Here is a 10,619-nt window from a genome sequence, read left to right as displayed (position 1 = left end):
GCTAGTGTTCACATAAATCATGATTGTTGGCATTAGTTGTATTGAGTTTTTGGTTTCGAGATTAGTTAGTTACATAGAGTTAGAAAGAGTTTTTAAACAAGGCCCTGTGTACTATTAAAGGGTCTCGAGCCATACATACCTAGGTGCTCTTTTCTCTGGCTACTGTGTGCTCTGGGAGAGCCCGTTAAGCTGTGCGTCCCACTAACATATAAAAATAGTCTTTGAGCCTGCCAAACTGCACTGGAGCAGCGTTGTGCAATAACAATCGCAGAATACATCGCATGTGATACGGGCAAGTCAAATTTGTATATAAGTTTTTTAGATCTCTGTCCCTGACTCACGACTGCTGGAGCCCTGACCCTGATATATGTGAAAAGCCCATATAATGACAGCGGACGCAACGTTCTCTTTTTTAGAAAGCAATTATTCTGCCTTATTTATGTATAAGCTCTCATTACTCACGGCCTTGCTGTTAAGTGTTAGTTAATCTAGCGTAAAACAAAAGACAGGAGAATGTTATCACTATGAATTGTTTTTAATCCCCAAAGAATTAAATGTTGTGTTATAATTTAGGTAGTTTGTTTATCTGTGTCATTGTAGGTCACAAACTGATGGCTCAACTTTAATAGGTGATTTTGCATAATATTTTAGAAATGTTTTAAGACTATAGTAGGCAGTGGCCATAGCCAACTGGCGGTGCAGGTTGTAGTGGCGGGTAAAATAATTAAAAGTAAGGGCAAACCATTTTGTATTAATTAAAAGGTCAGGTTTAGCGTGTCAACTTGGTCTTATTAATTTACCTTTGTTATATAAAATCTGACTGAGGTAAATAAAATCCATAAATATATAAAAATCAAAAAAGTTAAATAACTACAACTTCAATCGTGTTTTTTTTTAAATTTAATTCTTATTTATTAACTTCTCGTTCTACACTTTTGACATTGTATGCAATTACTGACATTGACATTTTTAAATCATAAATTGTGGGGAGCATGTAAATATAAGAAATTAATAGAATACAAGCATTGATTTGATATGTCACTATCAAGGCTCTGTTTGACAACTAATCGTAATTTAACCCGGGTGTTCTAAACACGAAGATATCGCATGCATAATTCATTGCAATACTTTTTTTCCTTTACACTTATTTATTTATTTTGCCATTAGTTATAAATACCGTTATCAAACACAGTAAAATAATTAAGTTCACAAATCTTTTAATTGCTCATTATACTTATCGTAGAATTATTCTTTTGAATTACAGAGTTTAGATTTTCAGTCACGTGTATAACATAATTAGGAAAGTTTTTGGTTCCATTTTAGGTTGTGTTACAGTAATTTTATAAAGTGGGTAAATAATTAAACTTTTGATGTTATAGTATGGGTATTTTTATATAAATACGACCCACATGTACTCGAGCGAAGAAAATATACCTCCCGGTGTCTTAATCGTTTATCAGTTGTTAATATTCGAACGATAACTTATTAAAAAACATTCGAGAAAAACTTTTAAGACATATTTTGCGTAAAATTAAACAAGGTGGGTTCAAATATTTCTGACATATTTAACAACAGTCTATTAAATATTTTTTAATGACAAACAAGCAACATATCATAAAAAAGAAAAATAATAATGAATATATTAGCAAGGAAAAAAAGATTTATTGAAGAAAAACAATCAACCGCATTATAATAGGAACGAAAAATCCCAATGATTTGTGAGATTCAAAATCCAAAACTCAACGTTCATTTATTTCAAGCAGGCCTAGTTTACAAGCACTTTTGAAACGCCAAGTCAGTTTGTTTGTAGTGACTCTTCTTATATATTGTGATGCTACCGTAAGTGATTTTAGTTTATATATTGACCGTATCTACAGTTCTTTTCTGAATATCAATATAGTTTCAATATCAGCAGCTTTGCCACATAGTAAGATCCCCTAAGATATTATTACGCTATGAATGTACGCAAAGTAAACAAGCCTAGCTGTTTCAACGTCAGTAATCTGTCTAATTTATCTGACTGGGTAGGCAGCCGAGCTGAGTTTACCCGCTAGTGTATCTATATGGGTAACCCACTGGAAATTACAATTCCAAGGTTATGCCCAGAAAAAACTGTAAAATCCTACATTTTTAGTAATTCACCATTTAAACATATTATTTTTATCCATATTCTTTACATTTGTTAAAGTAAATTCCTCACACATAGCTTAAGTGAGAGATAAAATATTTATATGCTAAACTGCCAGTAAAAAACTAGGCATAGCGAAGTAGTATATATAATATAAAATAATTGCAGCTGTTTGACCATTCCGAACCCCATTTGTCAAGATCCATGACGTTTTCCCACCCCCGTCCGTTATCATTGTTTTATTAAATAACGAGCTTTCAGTTTCATCGCCATAGGCTAGTTCGGTCCATATGGACTGTCGAGTTCAGTTTGGGGGCTAATGCATCATTGTAAACGATTGTAATGACTGACGTGTCTCCGCTCCGAAAGTCGAACCACTTTACACATTCCTGTGAATTCTTAACGATGTATTATCAAAATCATACTTAGCGCTCATGCACGTTAGATGAAGATAATCGTGGCTAGACTGTACTGTCATTACCTATGGCATTGCTGTGATAGGCACGTTTTAATACCAATGCCGTTAAGACAGTATTGAGGGATTTCTTCTTTATATTTTAATTTTAATTTGGTTTATTGGATTTGATTTAATTTAGTTTCTAATAAATTTAATTTTGACATGTATTTATTTTAATTGCATTTGATTTAATATTGTAAATCTTTAGGGATAAAGCCTGAAATAAATGATTGTTATTATTATAGAAAAACTTTGTATTGAGTATAGTGCTGTGTGTTGACGGCAGATAAAAAAACAGGTGTCACCACTCCTATTCTTCTGCGTGTTAAGCGTGCATACTTTAGGTAACATAACGGAAAACGGGCAGCTGCGAATCTATGCTACTACTACAGCTACTGCGATTGTTGGCAAACCCTCCTGTTGTGAGAGGAATTTAGTCCAGCAGAGGACTGTTGGAGGCTATTGATGATGTAGATAGAGCTTTATTATTTTTATCAATAAAAGGTATTAAGTATATGGAATTATTTATCTTAAATATGAATTTTGCTTCCATTTCCACAAACAACTACATATCCTAAACGTACCAAAACCTAGAGAGAAATTATTATTTTAATTTAAACATACACATTGTATATAGGAGTCAACCGATAAAGGTCAGTCTGCACGATGGGATGCAATCCTAAAGCACTTATCTTGTGAAGCTACAGAAATTGAAATTTGAAATTTAGATTGAAATAGTTATTTACTACGTGCTTATGACGTAACCTGTTCATATATTATGCAAAATGAGGAAACTGAACTGAAAATAGATGCTGAAGTTACAAGATATTATTCGTAATGGTATACCTATAAAATAATGACGCTTGACAGTTTTGTGCTCACTCTTATAAAATGCGCTTCTATAAACGAGATACTTGGCGGAGCCTTGACGTTTACGCAACATGGGGACGGAAAAAAATTTTCTTGGCACAAACTTACGTATTCATCATTTACAGACTTGGCTTAGCGTTACTTACCAATTGCAATCGACTGATATTTAGCGATGCTAATAGGCAATAAGTCTTTCAATTTATTTTTGCGGTAATTACTGCAAGAAAAGATGAATATGTTACAGTAGCGTGCACTGGGTTTCTTACCAGGGTATGCATATAGTGGAAAATTTGCCAAAAATGCCAAAAATCCTCCTACTATACGAGTTATCTATCAATTTTAGGGTAGACAGTGCTTTTGTGTACGAAGTGCACGCCACTGGTAAGTTATTATTTACCGGAAGTTTTTCTTAAAAAATGGGTTTTGGCGGTATATTGCTATTGTCAAAGATTACGTTTTGCTGCAATATTTCAATAAATTAGCATGCGTATATTTACTATCAAGGCACAAAGCATGAGATGGGCTCATCAAATTACAGAGTGATTGGACCCAACAGGCAATAGTGAATACAGAGAAAGGAATGGGTCGACGACATGATAAAGATGGAAAAATTGAATGAGCGTGACCAGCGACAGACAAAAATAGGAAAACTTTTCCCTATTTTTTAGCCATGTTTAAAGAGCCTTTTCCCCGCAATAATTATAAATTAACGTAACATGAAGTAAATTTATAACATAAATTAACTTATTTGTAAATGAAGCTGTGATAGCCTAGTGGTTAAGACTTCGGCTTCACTTTTGGGGGGCCGAGTTCGAATCCTAGCACGCACCTCTCACTTTTCTAAGTTATGTGCGTTTTAAGCAATAAAAATATCACTTATGGTATAACGGTGAAGGAAAAATATCATGGGGAAATTGGCATGCCTGAGAGTTCTCCATAATGATAACAAAGAAGTTTGAAGCCCACCAATCCGCACTGCGCCAGCGTGGTGGACTACAGCCTAAACCCTTCTCATTGAGGGAGACCTATCGTTGTAGTGGGCCAGTTATGAGTTGTTAAAATCAAATGATAAGATTCGATTTTAAATGTCATAGCGTTAAATAACTCGTTTAGAGGGATGAGATTTGAACGCTGTTAAAATTGCACTGGATCTTATAATTAACGCGGGTGTAATCGTAGAGTGCAGCTAGACAACTACAGTAAACAGACTCTGTGAAATATATTCCCAGACTAACTAAAACCAAAGCAGAGAGGTATTGCTCTATTTTATCTTTAATTTAGGTAATAAATTTCATTTACTTTACTCCGTAAGCTCCACAAAACTCAATCTTAATACCTACGACTATTAATTCACGGGTCATGAGTTCATCTTCATCCAGACAGTCGTTTGTAAATGAAATTGTTATTTAGCATAATCATCATAATTCACACATTTTATCTAAAGATTAACAGATGTCTTAACTTAAAATAAAAATACATTTTTAGGAACACAAAATGGAATTTAAATACTAAGCTTACTTAGTTAAGATCCTTATCAATTCTTATAAGTTGTATTTATTTACAATTTGAATATAAAATGTGAATTATATCTTAGATATTAAGTCCCAAAAAGTTTTCATTAAACGTAAGCTTATAGAAAAAACATAAAAGAACATAAAGATTATGAAAAACTGAACCGAACTACATAATTTTAAGTGACGATAAACCCAACTAAGTTTCCTGAGGGCTCCTTCTAAGATCAAGCTCGCTTGGAACTTATTTTGTGAGCTTTTTTAACTTTAATTTACTAGTTTGGAAATTGGAATGTTATCACTGTATATTTTAAAAGTAATAAAGTTTTTTTTTCTAGTAATAACTGATTGCCCAAGCAGATGTGCGACCAAGGTAAGTGGAGAACAATCGCCTTTGAACAGAGCAACACTTCGCATGACCTGTAACGAACACGTTCTGAAAAGTGCCACACTGTGTCCATCACACCATACTTCGGTGAGTGTGCTCAGGAACTTCACAATCTTGTTCCCCCTTCCCCGTTTTACCACAGAACAGCGAGACACCGAGAGCGGTGGCATCCTTATGTGGTTGATATCCCATCAACACGCACGAAACGTTTTTTATCCACGTTTCTGATACGTGCCGCTAAGATGTGGAACGCCCTCCCGGTAACTGTGTTTCCTGCCACGTATAATTTAGGTACCTTCAAGGCTAGAGTGAATAGGCTTTTTCTAGGCAAGCGTGCTCCAACCTAGACCTCATCATTGCTTTCTAACGGGCATGATTGTCGTCAAACGCTGGCCTATCGTTAATAAAAAAAAAAAAAAAAAAAAACACCGGCAACAACACCATTTAGACAGAAACACAGCATTGCAATATTACTGCTTTTCGGCAGAAATAAATATGGCGGTAGTAATTCCATGGACAAGCTATATCACAAAAAGCTACGTCTACTTAAACACAACTTAAAATATATTTTTTTAGTAAATATAATATTTACTGCTCCATCTTATATCTATTTATATATTTTCTTGGTACGCCTTTGGATGCCTAAAAGAAATCGGTATTTTTTTGCGGTATTGAATACTGCCGTATTCATTCAAATAATAAAAAAAGAAAGTGTTAAACAAAATTGCATTTTAAAGATAAATTAGAATGGGAACGTTGACTTAGACTTTATTTTAGTGCAAAGCCACATGAAAGTTGTGCAAAACGTACGTAAAATTAATGGCTGAAGGTAAGGCGAGGAAATGAAGTCACATTATCCCATACAAACGAGAGTAATCCTGGTTTAAAGCAGTTGACTCCGCCGCCTGTCGAGTATATCTTGCAGATAACGAGTTTAAGAACTGAAAATTCTGTATAACTTTTAAAGCTGTGATAAGTTCATTAATGTTGCGCGTAATTACGCGGTAAGGTTAAGGTAAGCTCCATTCCACTGAGTATTCTAGCTTTCTTCAACTTTTATAATGTCATTAATTGCAAGAAAATTCTAAAAATTTTAAAGGATATCGGCTTAAATCAGTTTGTAAGAAATTTTATTTATTACTGCTATATTTTTGCGTAACAATGCCTAAACTGTGACGTGAATATTATAAGAGTTCTTGTTGCTTTACAAGTTACAACTAAAAATGCCGTTTATTAAGGCTTCAAAAAAAACATGACACAATTGTTCAAACATTTCATTTTCGATTTTCGTAGCAAATTCAATAACTTTTTACAGCCCGCTAACTCTCATTTCCAACTGTGTTGTGGGTTAATGCTCTAAATCTCTCTCTCCTACGAAAGCGGAGCCTCGCGTTCAGCAGTCAGCCTACAAACAAACTTAATAGCTATCGAATTCAAAACAAAAGGATATTTATTATATTTAACTATTTTATTTTAATCGAATATTAATCAAACTCTTCCTTCAAAAGTACGGAACCGCTTAGGACGCAAAACTTTTCCTTACATGGCTGGTAACTGTAATTTATAAAGATTAACAAACTAGGTAACTTCTTTAAATTTAAAACCGGATATGTTTTCTTATTGATGTTTCAACATCAACTCAAAGTAATCGGTCGTCGCGTTTATTCTTTAGTATAGTTTAATCTAAAATAAACATAATATAATTTGCTTTGTAATAAGGTCATGCTATAAACAGTAATTTAAAGTTCATGTGAAGTTATATAACGCCATCTACAATTCCACAAGAAAATTAATTCAAACCCCTGAAACTGAAAATCTGGTTCAGCTAGTGAACGTGTCATCCTTAGAAGGTGCTGCCATCTATTGTCGTTTTCCCATAACAGATTAATCTAAAGACACAGCTAAACTCGGTCATGTTCAAGCAAACCAGATCGCGTGTTTAGGTTTTTGCTTAAGCGCTAGATGGCGACACCTATCCAGTGTACCGCCACTGTACCGCCACTCATTAATTATTTCACTTATTACAATACTCGTTTGTTGGTAGTTTATAAACTTCTATCCATCTTCTATAACAGTAGAAGACCTTGTCTGGACTGACTGACAGACATCCCACAGCCTAAATGGTTAAACGTAGAATTTGATATGAGAGAATATTCTTTGAGCACCATAGAATTGAATTCGACCTTTAAATGGGGAAAAATTGTTTGTAAGGAAGTGTGTCAATTTAAATCTAAGAAACTTGGTATTTGGTCTTCTAGTTAAAAAAGACATTTGTTTTTCTCCGTTTTCGTGAAAAACGGAGAAACCCAAATGTCTAAACTGTTAAAATGGGGAATGAAAGTCCTTCTTTTTTCAAGTTTGTATTCTCGAAAATTAGTATTTTGGCTTTCGGTTAAAATATATTTGTAGAAAAGTAGTAAATCTTTCAATCTATATCTAATTAAATTTATTTTGACTTTTATTATCCTTAAGCTTGCTTTCTGTAGTTGGGCAAAGTCACTCTGAGAAAGTCTACGCAGACGAAGTAGCGGATATCCACTATATCTTAAATGTAAAGTGGAATTATTTAATCTCAAAATCGAATAATACCTACTAAGCTAAATAAAAAAACGTTCTATATTTTGTTGATATATCCCCATTCCTGTCGACATATTGATCTGTTATTTATTATAAATCATTATTTCTGACGACAATACGCTTTAATATGTTCAGTACCATTGTTCATCCAAGATGGCCGCGCTACAATATGGCGAATTATAGTTTTTTTTTCTATCTGTGTATTAAATGAAAATGCGTGACTAATACAGTAGGTACATTTCCTCGTGCCCCACGGATTTCTTAGATCCGATCAGTGCCCTATAGGCTATACTGACTAGAAAAGTAAATGCCAAAGCCATCGGTAGTCAAATAAAAGTGTTAAAAAATTCTGGACTCTTTTTTTGTTGCAGGGCTGCATATTACCGTGATTTTTACATCATCGTCATAATTCGCAGCCTATTAACTTTCCATTGCTGGACATCTGGACTCTTTCATAGGAGAGATTAATTTACCGCATAGACCCACCACAGCGCTTGATCACGGATTGGTGGGCTTAAACGACTGTTATCACAAGAAAGTAATAACTGGGCGATGGTGCTTATTCCGAAGTTCTGAGGTTACCGCCAATTACGTAACTCCGGCCTAGTAGGTACGGAGAATTGTTTAACAGAAAATATCCAATGAGTACCAAACAAGTTTTGGCCTGACCCGGGATTCGGACCCTGGACCTCGTGATCCGTCGTTGAATAGTTCTAACAAGCATCTATTATTATTGTTAATAGCAGATTTTTAAATAAACATAGTTAAATGCAAAAAAAATGCACTGACCATATGAAACAGATCCACTTCTCATGCCGGATTTTTATCCCGAAAAACCTACTAATACTATAAATGCAAAAGTGAATTTACTTACAACTTTCGCATATTATGTATACCTTCAATGAACACACGCACTAGTACACGCGCGCCAGGCAGGCAGGTTCTAATTCTCATTTTGAACGTAATAAAAGTTTTTAAATTAACATATCTGCAGTCATAGAAACTTTTATTCGCTTACAGGAGGTATAATTAAAGTAGTGTAATTACCTTGAGTATAACTTTGAAATGGGTATATTTTGAAAGTTGAGTGAACAATAGGTACGGTGTAACTTGTTTTTTTTGAAGTAAGAATTCTTTAGGCGCGACTAGGGAGTAACTCAGATTATTTTACGCTTACGTCAGACGCCTTTGTCGTTTCCGCTATTTAAAAATACTAATTTAGATTGGTCGTAAGTATGTATCATACTCCACGCTTCTTGACTTATACGCCAGCTTGTGGCAAATATCATAATCAATAAGGATTATTTAATTCCAATATTTTGAAACGGATCAATTGTGAATAGAAAAGTGAATAAAAATTCAACAGTTTAAAAAAAAACATTTTAAATTGCAAAGTATTTTGAAAATCTCTAAATAAACGTGTTTATCCATTACTTTTATAATAAATAAATAATTAATAAATTTTCTGACGTTTGCGAAATTCCATAATATTCAATGACAAGGTTATCAGTGGCGTGCATAGATTGTATGCACAGGGTATGCAAATGATATAAAATGAAGAAAATATCCAGTACTAGTTTTAAAGATAGACATTGTAAGAATAATTAAAAGCCTACCTTTAAGTATTTATAACTCGTACTGAAGAATTTCTACATTTTATATCATCTGCACGCCACTGAATATACTCGTAATATTGACATGTGCTGATCTACCCTTCAATTTACTACTCTCAATTATTCTATTTGACAAATGAAAATATTTATAAAATATGAAAGTGATATTAATGAATTTTAAATCCATTTCCCTACTAATATTATAAATGTCAATGTAAGTTTGTTTGTTACGCTTTCACGCAAAAACTACTTAACCGATCCTCATGAAACTTTGCACACATATTCTTGAAAGTGTTAAAAGTAATATAGGATACTTTTTATCCCGATATTAAGCTCGTTAGTTTAGTAACGCTTCTTAGTTTAGTAACGGCTGCTGCAATATTTGGAAGACCAGTGATCTTAACAACTTTATTTAAGATTTAACAGTAATCTTCTTATTGCGTTGTATTTGAATATTTGACTCAGTCTAAATACCTCTAATCAGGCTTTGTCAAATCCACAGCTACAAGAGAAACTAATCGCGAACTTTACCGCAATCCTTCAGGCCCAGCTTGCCGTTTGAAACCATTCAAATAAATAGAATTTCAATATTAATCAATACCTAGAACTTTTTAGCCTCACATTTTGTACATAGCTTTTGAACGACACCCGTTGCAAAGTTAGATGGTTGTATTACTTATTTCAAACTCTTATAGGACTATTCAAATATATCAGTGTCAGGACTCGAAACGCGTCAGGGTTCTGCCATTTGTTATCTCTATTCACTCACACTAGAAAAATTGGCATCGTTGTTTTCGCAGGTACACAATCGTCGTCAGGGTCGTCGTCAGCACTGATAGAGATTTCCGCCCCAAAGGCGTTCTCTAAAATCACTGAAATAAATATTTTGTACTTTCTGCAAAGAGTGTAAAGACCAACTAAGCTTATTTTAGGTCAAAAAAATGACATTCCATTGTAAATACAGAAAGGTCATTCAGCCATTCAGCACATTAACTCCACCAATTTTGATAAAATTGCGCATAACACATAGTAAACATTCCAGACATGCACAAAGGATATTTTGATCCCGGAGCAG

The sequence above is a fragment of the Pararge aegeria genome, chromosome 8 (genome assembly GCF_905163445.1).
Source record: "Pararge aegeria chromosome 8, ilParAegt1.1, whole genome shotgun sequence".
NCBI classification, from domain to species: domain Eukaryota; kingdom Metazoa; phylum Arthropoda; class Insecta; order Lepidoptera; family Nymphalidae; genus Pararge; species Pararge aegeria.
The sequence above is the reverse complement of the archived record's forward strand: the minus strand, read 5'-3'. Positions refer to the sequence as shown.